Below are 18,905 nucleotides of genomic sequence, written 5' to 3'. Positions count from 1 at the left end.
GCATTTATTACCTGTGCTTTTGGTGTCATGTCCAAGAAATGATTTCACAGTTGACAGGATATAAGAGCAACCTAAATGTCTGACAGATGAATGAATAAAGAAAATGTAGTATAAACAATTCTGCCATATGTGATAACATGGATGAACTTGGAGGATATTAGGCTAAGTGAGATAAGGCAGTGTAGAAACAGTGAGCGGAGTAGTGATTTCCAGGAACCCTTGGGCGGGGGCGGGGGTAGGAGACTCAGGCATGGCGGGCTGCAGGTCCCGAGCCCTGCCCCGGATAGGGGCAGCTGAGGCCCGGCGAGAAGTCGAGTGCAGCGCCGGTGGGCCAGCACTGCTGGGGGACCCGGCACACCCTGAGCAGCTGCTGGCCCTGGTGCTAAGCCCCTCACTGCCCCGGGCCGGTAACGCCAGCCGGCTGCTCCCAGTGCGGGGCCCGCCAAACCACGCCTACCCGGAACTCTAGCTGGTCCGCAAGCGCCGTGCGCAGCCCCGGTTCCCGCCCGTGCCTCTTCCTCCACACCTCCCCGCAAGCTGAGGGAGCCGGCTCCGGCCTTGGCCAGCCCAGAAAGGGGCTCCCACAGTGCAGCGGCGGGCTGAAGGGCTTCTCAAGCGCGGCCAAAGTGGGCGCGGAGGCCGAGGAGGCACCGAGAGCGAGCGAGGGCTGCGAGGGCGGCCAGTACGCTGTCACCTCTCAACATCACTAGTAACAACAGGTACTGACACCTTAACCCTCCACATATGATATCCAGAGGTGGTACAACATACTTTTCATGGCATTCCTATAAAAATGCATAACCTTCAATGAATCATGAAAAAGTGTTAGATAAACCCAAATCAAGGAATGTCCATTACCTGAACGAAAGCTTTGAAGTATGAAAGACAAGAGAAGACTGGGGGATGCAAGAGGTAGTCTATAAGAAATGTGGGATCCTGAGAGAATCCTACAACAGAAAAAGAAAAAAAAAACAGTGAAGAAAATGGTGAAATTTAAATCATGCTTTTTTTGGGAAATTAGCATCATTTTAATTCCCGGGTTCTGATCATTGTACTACAGTTACTTTAGATGTGAATGCTAGGGTTAGGTCAGTAAAGGGTATATGAGAATTCTGCATGATTTTCCCAGTCTTCTGTAAGTCTAAAGTTAATTCATTCAAAATGTAAACCTAAAAAAAAAAATCATTAAGCTAAATGACACGGCTAAGCCATTGGTAAAATAATGGAAATCTGTGGTGGCTGGAAAGGAGTCAAAACAAATCTAGGGAGGAAACTGCCATTTGCCATGGGTATGTGTTGCTGTCTCCAGGTAGCCTAAAGCCACGCTTTAATGAGGTTTTACCTAAAAGGCACAAAATAGCCAGGTAAACCTTCAAAACGGAGGACAGATCAGATATTATATAATTAATAAAGGTCTACACCTGAAATGAGAACAGTAGATAATTTTCCACAGTGCATAGGAAGATGGTGATACTTGCCTGTCTCTCTTTTGTTTTGGGGTGGATGGAAAAACGAAACAAAACAAAACAAAACAAAAAAAAAACAAAGAAAAAACATAGAAAAAAGGAAAAAAAAAGATTTCTTATTTCATGGCCACTCTCCTACTAACAGAGAAATAACAAGGCAGAAATTTAAAATGGTCTCAGGTTGACATTATCCAAAGTTTATGGTACAACCAAATATTTAAGAAAAATAAGTCTGTAAGATTTATTACAGATAAATGTATAGAGATCACACCAAACAAAACAAAATGAAGCAAAACTCACAGGTGGACTTGGAAATGAACATTCTTTAATGAAAACCAGCCGATACACAAGTAGAATATATCTTAAAATGTATATGTATATTTAATATGTTTAAAGACTGGAAAGATAGTATGAAAAGTATTATGAAGGAGGAAATAGATATCAAAAATGACAAGAGAATTTTAAAAATAACCAAATCTAACTATATTAAATTGTAGTAGGAATGAAAATAATTACTTGAAATTGGAAACCCAACAGACTAGATAAACAGGAAGAGAAAATTAGTGAGCTGGTAGAAATTGCACAGGAGGAAAGTGATGTAATTTATGCATGTTAAAAAATAAACATTTAAGTCAAAGCCACCAAAAATTTTTCACAGTATATGAAAAATAATGCTTAAGAAACTCCAGTGTAGCTGTCATATGCGGTTGTATTGGAGGGCAAAAATAGCAGATGGAGTCCTACTTCTTGTGGTCTACCACAATAATGCAAACGGGAGGTAATGAAGGCATGCATTAGTGTAGTGACCAGGGAGATGGGTTGAATAGAAAGAATGTAAAGACATTTTGAAAAAGACACATTAGTACATGATGGTTTTTTGATAAGGGTTTCAGCATTTCCTTCAGATTAATCATCTGTATTAATGAAAGTAGAAAAACTTGGTGGACATTTTTTGAAACTAAAAATATTATAAATCATATTAGATTGTATTTTAACAACCAGACTTTTAAGAATATAATTTGCCTAATTTGATAGGATTGTCTTGTTAAAATGCAGATGCTATGCCATTTAATTCGGTCTCTGCAGCATTTCCAGGATGCATATATAATTTTGTTGACATTTAGAGAAATAGGAAAATCACACATTCCAACAAGGGAAGTTTAAACAATTCAACATTAAAATACAAATACTCAAATAAACAGCGCTAAGACATTTTAGCTGAACAATGTACTCTGCGTGGTGTTTGGAATATGGTTTGGAAACAAGTTTATTTCTCCATTTGGGAGATAAAGCAAAGCCCTATTTATAATCAAAAGTAAAAACAAAAATCAGTTTTCTGAAATCTGTCAAGTCTGTATTCAGTGTAGGTTAAACATTGGTTGACTTCTTTACTGTGGAATGGAATATAATAGTTGGAAGGCACCTTTGACACAGTCTGGGTTACAGACTGTGGTGTTATGATATGTGTTCATTTTCATCCAGGGTTCCTAGTTCATAACTCCCATATCTCTTTACAGTATTTTGTTATAATGTTGGGTGTGTTAGGCCTCAGCAGCAGGCTTCAGGAAACAGAATGTATCTCCTGCCATCCTTTCACCTGACCCAAGGCAGGACTTTAATCTTTCTCCACCTTTATAATTGTGAGTCTTAAGACCCTTCCCAGACAGAGTCCCACCTTATACTCCAGGGGGTCGGGGTAAGGAATGCTAACGTCGTGAAGCTTCCATAAAAACCCAAACGAGGCCGGGCGCAGTGGATCATGCTTGTAATCCTAGCACTCTGGAAGGGTGAGATGGGCAGCTCACCTGAGGTCAGGAGTTTGACATCAGCGTGGCCAACATGGTGAAATCCCATCTCCACTAAAATTACAAAAATTAGCTAGGGGTGGTGGCACATGTCTGTAACCCCAGCTATTCGGGATCCTGAGGCAGGAGAACCCCTGGAACCCAGGAGGCAGAAATTGCAGTGAATAAAAGAAAAACCCAAACAAACTGGGTTTGAAGAGCTTCCAGATTGCTCCTGGAGTGGGGAGAACCCAGGGAGGGCAAGGAAGCTCCCTACTCTTTCCACCATATTTTGCCCTACACATCTCTTCATCTGTATCCTTCGCAGTATCCTTTACAATAAGCCGGTAAATGTAAGTAAGTGTTTCCCTGGGCTTTGTGAGCCGCTCCAGCAAATTAATCGAACCCAAAGAGGGGGTTGTAGGAAACTCAACCTGAAGCCAGTTGGTCTGAAGTTCCAGAAGCCTTGATTTGAGACTCGTGTCGTAGGTGTGGTGGGAGTCAGTCTTAGGGACTGAGCCCCCAACCTGTGAGATCTGATGCTATCTCCAGGTCGATAGTGCCAGCGTTGAATTGGAGGACAACCAGCTGGCATGCACTGCTTGATGGTGGGGAGAAACCCCCATGGATTTAGTCATAGAAGTCTTCTGTGTAGGTGATTGTTGTGGTGTTGGTGTGAGAATAGAGGAAAACCCGGGTTAGATGGTTATTCTCCAACCACAGACCTTATATAACTTTCTTAAGATCACACAAATAGGAAGTGGTAAAACAAGGATTAAAAAAAAGTCTTAAAATGGCATAAAACTGTACTCCTGTCACTGGATAATATTGCCTCTCTGGCAATTTGACCAAATCACAGCTAAATTTACACTTAAAGGATAAATCTACATTTCATGTTTGTTCTCATTGTGTTCTGATAGGCTTGAAATGTCAAGCACAATTTCATTTAACTTGAATTTAATTTCAAATTTAGAACATAAAAAATTATATAAGCTTCAGAATAACAAAGCCTCTTTTAACAGTCTTCTATTCAAAGGGGAAGCAAACTAAATGGTTACACTTTATCAGTGAATTAATATATAGCATCCAATGTATGGCCATTGAAAATCAGTTCCCAGGCCTGGCACGGTTACAGGCTCATGCCTATAATCCCATCAGTTTGGGAGGCCAAGCCAGGCAGATCACCTGAGGTCAGGAGTTCAAGACCAGCCTGGCCAACATGGTGAGACCCCGTCTCTATGAAATATACAAAAACTAGCCAGGCATTTTGGCGCATGCCTGTAGTCCCAGCTACTCTGGAGACTGAGGCAGGAGAATCACTTGAACCTGGGAGGCAGTAATACTGCCCAGATCACGCCATTGCACTCCAAACTGGGTGACAGAGCAAGACTCTGTCTCAAAAGAAACAAAAACAAAAACAAATCATTTCCAAAACTACCTTTTTCATTTTATCCAGGGCCAGTAACGCTCATATATTTCACAGTGAATTCATTTGGAATACTTGAACACATCATACACTTCAAGGTTGGAAAATACTTTCACCTATTTCTGTCCTTTTTATATTTCAACTATTTTTTCCTATATCTGTTAGGTCAATTTTCTAAATTTATTCTTTTTCATGTATTTCCATGATGTTTATTAAGAACCTATCAAAAAACTATATCCCAAATTATACATTTATGCCAAGATACAAACAAGGAACTCATGAAAAGTAAAAACTATAAGTAGCCATAAGCATAAATAATGTTCAGTCTTATTAGTAAACAAAGGAATGAAAATTGTAGCACAAAAACACCAGTTTTTACCTACACAAGTGGAAGAAAATTTTAAGTCGTTATGTTGATAAGAATGCAGAGAAACCAGCAATGATACTCTTAAATAATACTGGTCAGAGTGTACACTGTCATCTGTTTTTTGGAAAGCAAATAAATAATATGTGTCAAAAGCTTTAAAATATTTTGCCATCATTCATAATTATTTTTGGAAAAATAAATAATGAGAAACCAATCATGATACATTGAAAGGTTCCAAAAAGGTTTAAAAATATCCAAAAACAAAAACAAAAACAAAAACAAAACAAAACCCAGAGAAACATTTTTATCCATCATGTTTTTATATGGTTAAGTAGTTAGAAGACAAGCACTGGCCTAGGTGCTAGGGATAAAATATGAATGAGATAAAGTTCCCATGCTCAGAGAACTAAGAGAATTAAATAGCAAAATATTGCAAATGGAAAAAGTAAATCACAAAAAATAAGATGTAGCTTTAAAAAATACTCACCCTGGCTGGGCACAGTGGATCACACCTGTAATCCCAGCATTTTGGGAGGCCAAGGTGGGTGGATCACCTGAGGTTGGGAGTTCGAGACCAGCCTGACCAACATAGAGAAACTCAGTCTCTACTAAAAATACAAAATTAGCCAGGCGTGGTAGTGCATGCCTGTAATCCCACATACTCGGGAGGCTGACGCAGGAGAATCCCTTGAACCTGGGAGGGGGAGGTTGCAGTCAGCCAAGATCATGCCATTGTACTCCAGCCTGGGCAACAAGAGGAAAACTCCATCTCAAAAAAAAAAAAAAAAAAAAAGTACTCACCCTCACCCTACAATGGGTTTTGCTCATGTATCCCTTACCCATGTTCCTAACATTCAGCTCTAATCAGGCCACTGGTCTCAACATTTTATGTGTTTGGTATAGGTGTTTCAAACACATTCACTCAAGAAGTGAACAACCTTTAATGTTTCCTTGAAATATAGAAACTTTGTTTTGAAACTTAGTATGAAATATTTAGACATGAAAAGGCCATTCTTATGCATTTCTTTGAAAATTTACATGCACATGAGGATTCTTTTTTTTTTTTTTTTTTTTTTGAGTTGGAGTCTTCCTCTGTCGCCCAGGCTAGAGTGCTGCAATGCCATCTTAGCTCACTGCAGCCTCCATCTGCTGGGTTCAAGAGATTCTCCTGCCTCGGCCTCTCGAGTAGCTGGCATTACAGGCTCCCACCACCATACCCAGCTTATTTTTGTATTTTTAGTAGAGTCAGTGTTTCACCATGTTGTCCAGAGTGGTCTCCAACTCCTGACCTCGTGATCCACCCGCCTCAGCCTCCCAAAGTGCTGGGATTACAGTCTTGAGCCACCGCGCCTGGCCGAGGATCCTTATATAAACTACTAAAACCTGTGTTTTATTTTATGTTACTAAATAATACTAAAAATAAACATTTTTATTTCAAGCATTCCTGAAACTCACTTCATTGTTAGTTTTTACTAAGGTGAAATAGCATAGATTTTATATTGTACATATATCATAGAGTTGCTATATGGGCAAAAACAGACTTTTAGAGTCTAGCCCACTTTTTATAGATTTCTTTCAAAGATCAGATTTGTTTTTCAAATAAATGCAATTTTCAAAAAATACATTAATATGTAAGATATGTTCATTACAGGCAATCCCCATTTTGCACAGTAGTAATGGACTGTGAAAGTGACCATCAAATTAAACCCATACAAAGGAATCTTAATAAACAGTGGGACAAAATATGACTCTTTAATGACCTTTATATATTTTTCATCAAAATCTTCAAAATTCTAATTTTCACTAATGATAAATTAAATGAAAATAAAAATAAATTATTTAATATTCTTTAAAATATTACAAACATTGAGAATTAAAGCTTTTTTGTAAAATACTTGTGAAGTATAGCATCAACAGTATTTGCCTTCTTTTCATTGCAAAATGCACCATGAAGCAAGTATCTTTCATATGCCTAACTTTTTATCAGTTTTCAACACTTTATCTTTTGTGCTTTCAAAGTGGTGAAATATCTTCTGGAGTTCCCTTAATGTGAAGCTTTTGCCAGTGTCACTTCCTGTGGGACATACTCATCATTTTCATCACCATCACTTTCCTCATAATGTCAACATGATCACCTTGACTAAGTTCCTCTGGCTGCATATCTAGATTTTCTTGAAAAGTGGCACTGCCAACATCACCACACCCAGGTCCTTATCTTTTGTAACTCCAGTTAGGTTTGATTCAAATATCACTACCACTATTATCACTCTTCCAATTTTTTTAACTGTTATTTTAAGTTCAAAGGTACATGTGTAGGTTTGTTACATAGGTACACCTGTGTCATGGGGGTTTGTTGTACAGACTATTTCATCACCCAGGTATTAAGCCTAGTACTCATTAGTTATTTTTCCTGATTTTTTTCTCCTCTCACCCTTTATCCTACTATAGGCCCCACTGTGTATTGTTCTCCTCTATATATCCATGTATTTCCAACATTTAGCTCCCACTTATAAGTAAAAACATGCAGTATTTGGGTTCCTGTTCCTACAGCAGTTTAATGACAATGGCCTCCAGCTCCTTTTATAGGATGTGATCTCATTCTTTTTTATGGCTGCATAGTATTCCATGGTGTGTGGGTACCACATTTTCTTTATCCAGTCTATCATTGATGGGCATTTAGGTTGATTTTATGTTCTTGCTATTGTGAATAATGCTGCAATGAACATTTGTGTGCATTTGTCTTCATACTAGAATGATTTATATGCCTTTTGGTTTATACTCAGTATGGGATTGCTGGGTTGAATGGTGTTTCTGTCCTTAGGTCTTTGAGGAATCACCACACTGTCTTACACAAGGGCTGAACTCATTTACACTCCCAACAGCTGTATATTAGTGTTCCTGTTTTTCCATAATCTTGCCAGCATCTGTTATTTTTTGACTTTTTAATAATAGCCACCCTGACTAATGTGAGATGGTATCTCATCGTGGTTTTGATTTGCATTTCTGTCGTAATCAATGATGTTGAGCTTTTTTTCATATGATTGTTGGCTGCATGTATGTCTTCTTTTGAAAAGTGTCTGTTCAATAATCCACAGAGTCAGAGGAAATCTTCACAAGCTATAGATCTGAGAAAGGACTAATATTCAGAATCTATATAGAGCTCAAATAAATTAGTAAGAAAAAAACAAACAATCCCATTAAAAAATGGGCTAAGGAAATGAATAGACAATTCTCCAAACAGGATATATAAATGGCCAATGAACAAATGAAAAATTGCTCAACATCACTAATGATCAGGGAAATACAAATCAAATGAGTTGCTATTGCAATTCATATGGAACCCAAAAAGAGCCAGTAGCAAAGGCAATCCTAAGCAAAAAGAATAAAGATGAAGACATCACACTACCCAACTTTAAACTATACTACAGGGCTACAGTAACCAAAATGGCATGATAATGATATAACAACAGATACATAGACCAATGGAACAGAATAGAGAACCCAGAAATAAGACCACCCACCTACAACTATCTGACCTTTGACAAACCTGACAAAAACAAGCAATGGGTAAAGGATTCCCTGTTCAATTAATGGTGCTGGGATAACTGGATAGCCATATGCAGAAGAGTGAAACTGGACCCCTTCCTTACACCATATGCGAAAATTAACTTAAGATGAATTAAAGACTCAAATTAAAACTGAAAGATATAAAAACCCTAGAAGACAACCTAGATAATACCATTCAGGACATAGGCATGGGCAAAGATTTCATGACAAAGATGCCAGTATTATCACTTTTTGTTTTGCTGCACTTTCATCTCTATTGGCCAATTTCCTTTTTTATTATTCATTTTAGGAAAATGTTACATGGGCTTTTCATTGGGTGGGTAGGAGACAACCCAACTAAATGCTTTGCTGTCTGTGTGAGAACTGAATAACAGATGCACAGAGAACAGTCTCAGACTTTGAAAAAAAGTGACTCAGCTGGTCACAGATCGTTATATACCTCTATTATTTGCTTGGAGGTTATGTACTGAGGAGCTAGCAGAAAATTTTGCACTTTACTTTCTTACTCACAGTAAATAGACCATAATAACAGAAAGTTGAATTATCTTGTTAGGAACTAGTATTATTTAAACAAACCATGGTAACTAAAATTCATGCAGATCAGAGTCATTTAAAGTAAGTTGTGCCTGTAATTTTTACAACGGAAAAGTATATGAGATACAATAAAAATGTTATTTTTGATGAACATTTTCTAATAGGGATTAATAAACAATATATCTATAAGCCTTGGTGAGATAGCTTTAAACATGTGATGTTCTGTGCCTGTAGAGCTCAGAATAGTGATTTCAAAGGCTCAATATAATCAATATTATGTCTTTTGTTTACTTGACTTTTGATGTAAAAAGATTACTATGATTCCTATCAGTGAAATATTGTTAAAAATAATATGGTTTTGACTCCTAAAAATTAAAATTCTTGTTTTTAAATGACTTGACAAAAATGTGTAATCTGTTGCTGTTGCATGGAATGTTCTGCACATGGGTGTTGGGTCCATTTGGTCTAAAGTATAGCTCAAGTCCAGTTGTAGTGGACTTATTGATTTTCTGTCTGGATGATCTATCTCTTGCTGAAAGTAGGGTATTAAAATTCCCTAAAATTATTGTGTTACAGTCTATATCTCACTTTGGATTTCTTAATGTTTGCATTATATATTTTTGTGTCCTAATGTTGCATTCATATATATTTACAATTGTTAAATCCTTTGGATGAATTGACCACTTTTTCATTATTATGACTTTAAGGGTTTTTGTTTGTTTGTTTGTTTTTTCAGACGGAGTCTTGCTCTGTCACTCAGGCTGCAGTGCAGTGGCACGATCTCAGCTCACTGCAACCTCTGCCTCCTGGGTTCAAGCTATTCTCATGTCTCAGCCTCCTGAGTAGCTGAGATTACAGGTGCCCACCACCACGCCCGGCTAATTTTTGTGTTTTTAGTAGACATGGGGTTTCACCACATTGGTCAGGTTGGCCTTGAACTCCTGACCTCGTGTGATCCACCCCCCTTGGACATCCAAAGTGCTGGGATTACAGGCGTGAGCCAGCACGCCCGGCTCACCTTAAGTTTTTAACCTAAACTCCATTTTGTCTGAAATACATACAGCTACCCCTATTTTATTTTGGTTTTTATTTGCATGGAATATTATTTTCCATCCATTTACTCTCATTTTATGAGTGCCCTTTGGTAAAGTGAATCTCTTATAGAAAGCATATAGTTGGGTCTTTAGAAAAAATAATTCATTCAGCCACTGTATGCATTTTTATTGGAGAACTTACTTATATTCAAATAAATTATTGATAGATAAATACTTACTAGTGCCATTTTATTAATTGTTTTCTGATTGTTTCGTAGATCCATTGTTACTCTCTGGCCTTCATTCTTCGTAGTATAATGATTTTCTGTAGTGGTAAGCTTTGTATCTTTTTATCTTTTTTGTGTTTTTTATGGGCTTTTATTTGTTGATTAGCTTGAGAATTACATAAAACATCTTAGACTTATAACAGGATAGTATAAATTGATAACAAATTAATTTTGATAACATCCACAAAATCTACATTTTTACTCATTCTCTTCCCACATTTTATGACTTGATATCACAATTTACAACATTTTATTATTTGTATTTTTTTAATTTTCTATCCAACAGCAACAAAATACACATTCTCCTCAAGTGCATGTGGAATATTCCATAAGATGGATCCTATGTTAGGCCAGAAAACAAGTCTTAATAAGTTAAAGAAGACGGTAATAACATCAAGTATCTTTTCTGACTATAATAATATGAAACTAGAAATCAATAACAAGAAAAATTATGGAATGTTAACAAATATGTGGAAATGAAACAATATGCACCTGAACAACTATTAGGTCAAAGAAGAAATTAAAAGGAAAATTGAAAAAATATTTATCTTGAGTGAATTAATATGGAAACATAGCATACACAAATTTATGTGAATCAAATAAGCAGTTCTAAGAGGGAAATTCATAACATTAAATGCCTGTGATAAAAATGAAGATACCTCAAGTAAACAACTAAATACTAGAGGTCATGGAATTAAAAAGGGAAGAACAAACTAAGCCCAAAGTTAGCAGAAGGAAGAAAATACAAATCAGAGCACAAATAAATAAAATAACGATTAGAAAACAATAGAAAAGATCAATAAAACTAAGAGTTGGCTTTTTGAAAATCTAAAAAAATAATTGTCACGCCTGTAATCCCAGCAATTTGGGAGGTCAAGGCAGGCAGATCACTTGATGTCAGGAGTTCGAGACCAGCCTGACCAACATGGTGAAACCCTGTCTCTACTAAAAATACAAAAATTCGCTGGGTGTGGTGGCGTGTGCCTGTAGTCCCAGCTACTTGGGAGGCTGAGGCAGGAGAATCGCCTGAACCAGAGAGGCGGAGGCTTCAGTGAGCTGAGATCACACCATTGCACTCCAACCTGGGTGACAAAGTGAGACTGTCTCTCAAAAAAAAAAAAAAAAATTGTTAAACCCTTACTAGATTAATTAAGGAAAAAATGAGAGTAGACTTCAAAAACACAATCAGAAGTAAAGGAGGAAAAATTACAGCTGTTAACACAGAAATTAAAAAATAATAGAATACTGTGAACAATTATTTGACAACAAATTGAACAGTCTTAAAGAAATGGATAAAATTATTGAAAGCATATAATGCACCAAGACTGAATCATGAAGATATTGGAAATGTGAATAGATCAATAATAAAGAGATTAAATCAGTAATTTAGATCTCTCATCAAAGAAAAGCCCAGGGCCACATGGCTTCAAGACAGAATTCGATAAAATATTTTAAAAAGAATGAATATTCATTCTTCTCAAACTCTTCCAAAAGATTAAAGATGAGAAAGTAATTTCAAACAGACTTTATGAGTCCAGCATTAGCCTGATCCCAAAGCCAGACAAAAGCAGTATAAGAAAATAAAACTACAGGTTAATATTACTGATAACTATATATGTGAAAATTCACACAAAATAATATCAAACCATATTCAACAGAACATTCAAAGGGTTATTCAACATAATTGAGGTTTATCTCTGTAATACAAGTCTGACAGTCACAAATCAATAAACGTGATTCACCATATTAAAATAAGGAAAGTCAAAACCATATGATCATCTCAGTAGGCATAGGAAAAGCATTTAACAAAATCCAACATCCTTTTATGATAAAAACTCTCAACAAATTATGTATAAAATAATGTTCCTAACCACAATAAATAGCAACTATGACAGGCCCCTAGCTAACTTTATACTCAACAATGAAAAGTTAAAAGGCTTTTCCTCTGAGATCAGGAAAAAGACAAGGATGTCCACTCTTACCATATCTGTTCAACATACTACTAGAAGTTGTAGACAGAGCAATTAGGAAAAAAAAAAAGAAATTCAAGGCATCCAATTAGGAAAGAAAGAGAAGTGACAACACGATCTGATATGTATAAAATGCTGAAAACGCCATCAAAAACTGTTTGAATTAATAAATTCAGTAAAGTTGCCAGATACAAAATCAACTTAACAGAAATAAGTACCATTACTACACATCAACAACGAACTATCAGAAAAAGCAATAGGAAAACAATCCCATTTAAAATATCATTAAAATAAATAAAACACTTGGGAGAAAATTTAACCAAAGAGGTAAAAAATCTATATATGGAAATCTATAAAACCTTGCTGATAGACATTAAAGAAGACACAAGTCAATACAAAGGTATCGTATTTTCATGGCTTGAAAGGATTAATATTGTTAAAATGTTCATACTACCCAAGATGATCTATAGGTTCAATGCAATCCCTATCAAATTTCCAATGTCATTTTTTAAAGAAATATAAAAAATATCCTAAAATTTTTATGGAACCACAAAAGGTCTTGAATAGCCAAAACGATTATGACCAAATAGAACAAAGCTGGAGGATTCACACTATCAGATTTCAAAATATATTACAAAGCTATAGTAATCAAAACATCATGGTACTGGCATAAAAACAGATGCATCAAGCAATAGAATAAAATAGTAAGAACACAGAAGTAAACTCACATGCTATGGTCAAGTGATGTTTGACAAAAGTGCAAAGAACATGCAATGAGAAAAGGAAAGTCTCTTCAAAAAATAGTGTTGGGAAAACTGGATATCCACATACAGAACAATGATAATAAGCCCTTATCTCACCCCCTTTACAAGAATCAACTGAGAATGGATTCAATATTTAAACATAAAATGTAAACCTATAAAATGACAGGAAGAAAACATAGGAGGAAAGTTCCATGGCATTGGTCTGGGCAGTGATCCCTTGATTATGATCCCAAAGGCACAGGCAACCTAAGCAAAAATAGACAAATGGAATTGCATCCAACTAAAAGCTTTTTTCACAGCAAAGAAAACAATTAATAGTGTAAAGAGATAGCCCACAGATTGAGAGAAAATATTCATAAATCATTGGATAAGGGGTCAAAATCCAAAATATGCAGAGAACTCAAACTACTCAATAATAGGAAAACAAATAACTCCATTAAAAATAGGCAAAGGACCTGAATAGACATTTCGAAGTGAAGACATGCAAATGGCCAATATATGACAAAATGTTCAACATCTCTAATCATCAGAGAAATGCAAATTAAAACCATAGTGATATATAATGTAGTACCTGTTAGCATGGCTAACAAAAAAATGATGAATGATAACAAGTAGAAAATAATATATTAAAATATTGTTCAATAAAGACAGTGTTTCATTTTAAATGTAGTAGAATCAAGCATGTGAAAACCATGTGTTATGGATTGGGATTTGGGTTAAAAACATAATACGAGATCGCAAATAATATTTATAGAGAAAATAAGCAAGCTGAAAGTCAATACAAGAATGCAAAGTTTTTTTACTTTGTAATTATAACACAAAAGATGTGCAGTTGTCAAGAATTGCCATTGTACACTCAATGAATTTGCAGAAATTAACCTTTTTTGTTCTACCTTCTTAGAGAAGAGGAACTTTGTCAGCAGGTTATACATACACTACTTGGGCTAGGCAGTCAGGGTTTAGAAGCCACCTGTTTAGAGTATTTTCCTGGGAATCACAGCTTTCCAGCACCTTTCATGTCTGAGAGAAATTACAGCCTCCAGGGTCTGTGAGAGTGAACCAGTGGCCCTATGGGATAAGTTGACTGCATCTTATTCTGGTGGAAAATGGGTGGGGCAGGGTAGTCCCAGCTGTTTTTGTAAATGGAGGCACAAAGGAGACTGCAAGGCAGGAGCAATGGAGAAGTACCTTCCTTTCTTTTATTTTTTATTTTGTATCCCTGTTAGCATCACTCCAGCACCATCATTTTACCCAGCATCCGGCTTCATTTAGAATGCCAAGAACTAGGGTTCCAGTAGCTTTCAGAAGGACCATGGTTGGTGCTCCCTTTTCAGATGTATAAACCCCTTCTCCAAGGGGTTATGTCTTTGAAATCCTACCTTACCTCAAGAGCATTTAATCACTGAATTTTAATCTAATCAATACTATAATTAAAATATATTGAAAACATAGAAACTCGTGTGTGTGTATCTGTTTAGGTTATAGGGTGAGTAATAGTAAGCTAAATCTTCAACATCCAAAGGAAAAGGTAAAATTTTCAAAAACTAAAACAGAAAGAAATTCAATAAATAACAATATAAACCTATATAGAGATGTAGAAATTAATAGCAAAACATCAGATCTTTAAAAAGGAAATAAAATGTCTCTGATAAATTATAAGTAGAAGGGACGCAGTGGACATACCTTACTGAATTATTTAACAGTTTATAGCAAATACATGTTACAATTTAATAAAAATAAAAACAAAACTATGAATTCAGAAAACCAGTTCTATATAATAAAGCCCATTACTCCAAATAACAAGAAATGTTATATTAAGTATTATAACTCTGAATTCATTTCCATTACATTCAAGAAAAAGATACTAATAACAGTTTTCATTAATCTTTTCAGCAGTATTTTGGAGGACTTAGCTAGAACTTTATTAAAATATTTTTGAATGTGTATGCTGTGAAACAGTAGATAAAAATCTGATTGCATATTATAATAATAGACTTTTCTAATCAGTCAGCCAAACAGCAGTCATAATGCAATTGCAAATGCTTGTGTATACATCATATCCAGAGCTGTTGATATTATCTTTATCTGAGTGATGCTTTTGGAACCATGCATAGTGAGTTTAATTGTCATTTAATATACCTTATAAAAAAGAATATACTAGGATTTGACATTGACACAGAAGTTATCTTGTACACAAAATGGTTTGGAAAAAGTAGTGATAGACATTTAATATAGAAAAACAAATATTTGTTATTTGAGAAATGTTTACAATTTCATGTTTCTGTAAAGGAAAAACACAATGGCCTAAGCGATCTGAGAAAAAAGACACAGAAGGCTGGGTGTGGTGGCTTATGCCTATAATCCCAGCACTCTGGGAGGCTGAGGCGGGCGGATCATGAGGTCAGGAGATCGAGACCATCCTGGCTAACACAGTGAAACCCCGTCTCTACTAAAAAAATACAAAAAATTAGCCCGGCGTGGTGGCGGGCGCCTGTAGTCCCAGCTACTCAGGAGGCTGAGGCAGGAGAATGGCGTGAACCCGGGAGGCGGAGGTTGCAGTGAGCCGAGATCGTGCCACTGCACTCCAGCCTGGGCAACACAGTGAGACTCAGTCTCAAAAAGAAAGACACAAAAATACTCAAAGCTATGTTATATTTTGTCATTTACGTGTGGACAAAACATTTTCTATTACAAACCATGTAATGCCACTATGGCTGGAGAAATTGCTAACTCCTTGGAATAAATGAAAATAAGTTTGAAGCAATGAAAGGCTGATTTGACCAATTTATGATTTGTGCATGACTCTCATCAAGGAAACAAATATCATGTTGTTAGAAACATCCTGCTCATTTTGAACAGAGACTACTTAACTTCCAGCAATACATGATCCAAATGAAGAAAAAACAAAATTATAATTTAGTCAAAGAGGAAATGCAGATAAAACTGTAGTGCACTTCAACATGCCTAAAGAGTATGCCTAAAGATGTCAAAGAGGTCAAGATCATCAGCACAGGTTGCAAAAACCATTACTTCATTGTGATTATATTGTCACATTGAATTTTAAACTGCAGAAGAAAAAGGACATATCCAAAGATTTTATCATAAGGGGAAGAAAGTTTTTATAAAGACTGAAAAATAAGGGTAGAGAAGATAAATGTAATTAGGAGTAAGCAATGATAACACAATTAGAACTATATCTATTTAATAATTGCATTTGTATTCAGAATATTTCTTACAATGAAGACTTCAGAATAAGAAGATTTCATTGTTGACTTCTGGTCAATATTTCAGGATTTCAAAACATTGTCCTTGGCCAAACTCTTAAAGTAGAAAGAAAAGAACACTAAAGCCATATTGTAAAGCCCAGAATCATCCTCTTTTCAATGCTGGGAAGAACATTACAAAAAAAAAAAAAAAAAAAGAAGAAGGAAGATAGGTATCTTTTATGAACACTGATACAGAATATTTCACCATTTTATAACAAATTCAACAATACACAAAAATATTACACAACATGGTAAAATGGGGTTTATTCAGTGATTGAGTGGTATCTTGTGACGAAATCTCACTTTCACGTACTACTTAAAAAAGCTTTCAACAAAGTAGTAATAGAAACATACATTCTTAATTTTCCAGAGGACATTTACAAATGTCTTACAACCAACAACATGCTTAATGGTACAAGTTGAATTCTTTCCTCATAAGCTAAAAAAAATGCAGTGATGTTTATCCTCACATCTTATATTCAATGATTAACCAGAAAAATAAGTAGAATCTCTGAATATAGAGAAATTGCTGATGACATGGTTGTTTACATAGATAATCCTAAATATGTATACAAATGTGCTAAAACTAATAAGTGAGTTTATCAAGTTCTTAGGATAATAAGTCAATATGCAAAAATCTATTACATATGTATATATTAACAACAAACATTTGAAAAATAAAATCAAATAAAAATTATAAGTATAATAGCAATGCTAAAATGTATCCCCCACTTAGCTAAAATCTCATACAATTTAAGCATAATTTTATACTGAAAACTACAAAATATTGTTTCAAGAAATTAAATAATACATCAGTAAATAGACAGAACCAAATTTAGATGTCACCTCAAACTTGCTATACCAGCTTTGTGAAATTGGAATTCTCATTCATTTTTCATGAGACTGGGATTGTAAAGTAACACACACTTTTCTACCGTATGAGCCAGCATTTCCACTCCTGGATATTTGTTAAAGTCGAATTGTGTTACTCCAAAAAAAAAAATATATGTTAAGGTCCTAATCCCCAATACTTCAGAATTTGACTTGATTTGGAAATGTGGTTCTTGCAGATATAATGAGTTAAGCCAAGATGAGGTCCTACTGGAGGAGGCTGGGCCCCCTGATCCAATATGACTGGTGTCCTTATAAGACAACTGCTTGCAACGGTAAAGACACACAAGGGAAACATCATGTGATAACATAGGCAGAGGTTGGAGTTATGCAGCCACACATCAAGGACTGCCAACAATTGCGAGCTGACTACCAGAAACTAGGAAGGGGCAAGCAACGATTCTGCTACAGCGTTCAGAGAGACCATGGTCCAGCTGACAGAACCTTGATTTCAGGCTCCTAGTCTCTAAAACTGTGATACAATATTTCTATTGTTTTGAGCCACTTAGTTTGTGGTACTTTGCTACAATTATCCTAGAAAACTAATACAAATATAAGTCAAGAAAAAATAAAAATATATGTCAACAAACCAACTTGAAGAATATTTATATCAGCTTTATTCATGATAACTTTCAGAGGGGAAACAATATGCAAAGGTAATGAACAGAAGAATGGAAAACAAATTAAGATAATAATCCTGCAATGGAATACTTACCCATCAACAACAAAGAATGAATTATAAAAACGGTAATCAACATGGGCTAATCTCACAAAGATGGTGATAAAAAGAAGGCAGGCAAAAAGGATTAAATGTTCTATGATCTCATTGATATGCACTTCAATACCAGGCCTAAGGGAATTTTCTCACATGGTAAAAAAGGGAGAGCATTAGCACAAATACCTAATGCATGTGAGGCTTAAAACCTAGACAACAGGTTGGTAGGTGCAGCAAACCACCATGGCACATAGATACCTATGTAACAAACCTGTACGTTCTGCACTTGTATCCCAGAACTTAAAGTAAAATTTAAAAAACACGGTTTTTGTTTTTTGTTTTTTGTTTTTTTGTTGTTTTTTTAAACAAAGAACTTATATTTATTTTTTTATTTTTTTTCCTGTATTTTTTTTTCTTTTATTATTATTATTCTTCTTATACTTTAGGTTTTATGGTACATGTGCGCAATGTGCAGGTAAGTTACATATGTATACATGTGCCATGCTGGTGCGCTGCACCCACTAACTCGTGTCTTGAGTGTTTCTGCTTCATCTCCCATCCTCCCACTTCCCAGTGCGTCTCAGTTTTTGTCTCTTTCACGATACTCACTTCCTATACTTCCATCATACCAGCCTCTTCTGTTTCTGAAACTTACTAAGCAGACTGTTCCTCAGACCCTCTGCACTCACCATTCTTTCTGCATGGAACCCTTGCCTTCAAGAAATCATGTGGCTTTCTCATATACAACTTTCAGGTGTCTACTGAAATGTTTAATATTCAAGACATCTTCCCTCATTACTCTGTCAAAAACAATAATTCTTATAACTCTTTCTG

The 18,905-nt window shown here is 35.8% G+C and overlaps 1 protein-coding gene across 1 annotated transcript in view; it reads left to right on the top strand.

The window, feature by feature from the left end:
* Positions 1 to 242: 242 nt before the first annotated feature.
* The window catches only part of FSTL5 (follistatin like 5), an 814,279-nt gene continuing 795,616 nt past the window's right edge, over positions 243 to 18,905 (top strand). Inside the window, exon 1 of the mRNA XM_054485700.1 lies at positions 243 to 719. The gene's annotated coding sequence lies outside the window, so the exon portion shown is untranslated. The remainder of the gene's footprint in view (positions 720 to 18,905) is intronic.

This window comes from Pongo pygmaeus, chromosome 3, assembly GCF_028885625.2.
Source record: "Pongo pygmaeus isolate AG05252 chromosome 3, NHGRI_mPonPyg2-v2.0_pri, whole genome shotgun sequence".
Taxonomy (NCBI): domain Eukaryota; kingdom Metazoa; phylum Chordata; class Mammalia; order Primates; family Hominidae; genus Pongo; species Pongo pygmaeus.
Note: the sequence above shows the minus strand (reverse complement) of the source record. Positions and strands in the feature narration are given on the sequence as shown.